Genomic DNA, 2,262 nt, shown 5'->3' on the forward strand with positions numbered 1-2,262 from the left:
TATATTTTTTAAGCTTAAGAAAGGATGGTGCATCGTGTATTAGTTATGCGAGTAGTAAGTTCATTTGATATTATTTGATTTTTTTGTGTGTTTCAGCTTTTGATGCAAATTTAATAGCATTTAGTTCCATCGACGCATCGCGACCGATAAAATTGTGTACGCTTTTCACGTTAAATTAATTTTGGGATTAAAAAACGTTGCTCAATTGTAGTCAGGGGGTCCACGTCCCATTTCTTTAAAATAAAGTGAAGTTTCGCAATGATTCGTTCAGAAGTTAATTAAAGTCGATGTCAAGGTACTTTTGTGCCACTGAAGTGATAAAGAACGATTCATTTTTCATCTTAAGCTGATCTATTATTTTGAGAAGCCAAAAATTTAAGTTAATTTTAGAAATTCATGAATTTTGTGAAACAGAACAAAGTTGAAGGTATTTCATAATTTACACTAATATTTAAACAAATTAAGTGAACAAGAACACTCAAAATACCAATAATATATTTACTACCACGAAAATAAGTGAAAATGTAATAGCACTCCTATTATTTTGACAACAGCTGTATATGTAAACACAAGTACTACCAGCTAAATGCAAACATAGACATACATACATGCATACCTTAAACTATTAAATTATCCAGCATTTTGAGAGAAAATGTAATTATCAATTTTCCTGTTTATCACGACGGTTCGCCGTATGTCTTTTCGCATTGTTTTTTACGCACCACATATTTGGTGGTTTTGCATACAAACTTACATACATAAAAGTATATGGTTTTGGATAAAGCTGAACATAGATACAAACTAATATCCATGAAATGTGCATCGCAAGCTAACTGTTTATTACTTAATTTCTTTTTGTAACTTGACCATCTTCTTTTCTCGACTTCTTCATCGTCTTTCGGCTTAAGCATTCGTATCGGTGGCGATTTTGATTTTTCCACTTAAAGACTGACCCATTACAATATTTGGCGGACTTGAGTATCCACAACGGTTAGTTGGTCAAGACGTAAAATTCAGTTGCCAATCGGACGCGTTCAATTAAACTACGAACAGAGCGCGCAAATATACGAAGAAGAAAGCAAACATTCATTTTTAATTCAACTGTCGCCGAGAGCGAATTAAGTGTCGTCATCTAAAGTTAATTCATTAAATAAAAGTTTCAAATATTTTGAGTGAAAAATGTGAGTTTTCAAAAGTTTAGTATCCCATCAATAACACAGAGCCAAAAAGTGTAAAGCGTTTTCTTTTAATAGGAAGACATTTGTTTGTTCTTTTATCATGCATAATGGAACACATTCAAAGAGATAATGCATCATGTGTACTCGTATAATGTAATTGAAATATAATACAAAAACTCAGTATTTTCATTGAGAAAAGAAAAAGCTATTAGTTAAATCACTTGTTGATAAAAATTTAAACAAATTATGTTTATAAATATGATCTTTTTGATTTGAATAAAAAGATGGCAGTCGAAGAATTATCGTGCATTATAAATATGCTCCGCTTATAAATCAGTCGATTGAAAAATTAAAAATGTACGAATGAAATGTATTTCATTCGACTTATAGTACTCATAAACTGTCACAACTCAATAAATTATCCTTGAAAACGACAAAACTTTGAGCGCAAGATATAATCACTTTAATCTGAATTGGGCATTTAAAAAAATGGGTGAAAACGTATTGCAGCCTCTAAAAACTGTCAAAATCGCTCTATATCTTTCCCTAACCCGTGAAATCATTATATAAATAGAATATATGTATAACATTGGTACACATACTTCCCTAGCACCTATATCCCCAACAAGATGTTCTTTCCTATGGGTAACAAAGTTCGATTGTTATATTTACTGTTGCACATACAGTATGCAAAATCCGTATTCGTACACCCCTAACTGATACCTGTAATCAATAATACAAATCAAAATTAGTACTTAGTGAGATATAATTTTTGTTTAATAACTTTGTGCAATCACCTTTGCATTGATTTCCACAACTTTTTCGTAAATTTTGGGTATAACTTCTGGCACTTCCTTTACAAAGTTGTTCACGTCCCTAATATTGTAAATTTTCAACCAATTTTTAACGATAGACCATAAATTTTCAATAGGGTTTAAATCTGGGCTTGGCGGTGTTGTTTTTAGGTAAAATGGACAGTAGTAGAAAATCCAAAGACGATATCCCGCGCTAAATTTTTGGGGTTAATATTTCAAAATATAATTTCATTCAGTTCACCAATCGCTCAAAGAAGATTATTACCACA

The sequence above is a fragment of the Zeugodacus cucurbitae genome, chromosome 3 (genome assembly GCF_028554725.1).
Source record: "Zeugodacus cucurbitae isolate PBARC_wt_2022May chromosome 3, idZeuCucr1.2, whole genome shotgun sequence".
Classification (NCBI taxonomy): domain Eukaryota; kingdom Metazoa; phylum Arthropoda; class Insecta; order Diptera; family Tephritidae; genus Zeugodacus; species Zeugodacus cucurbitae.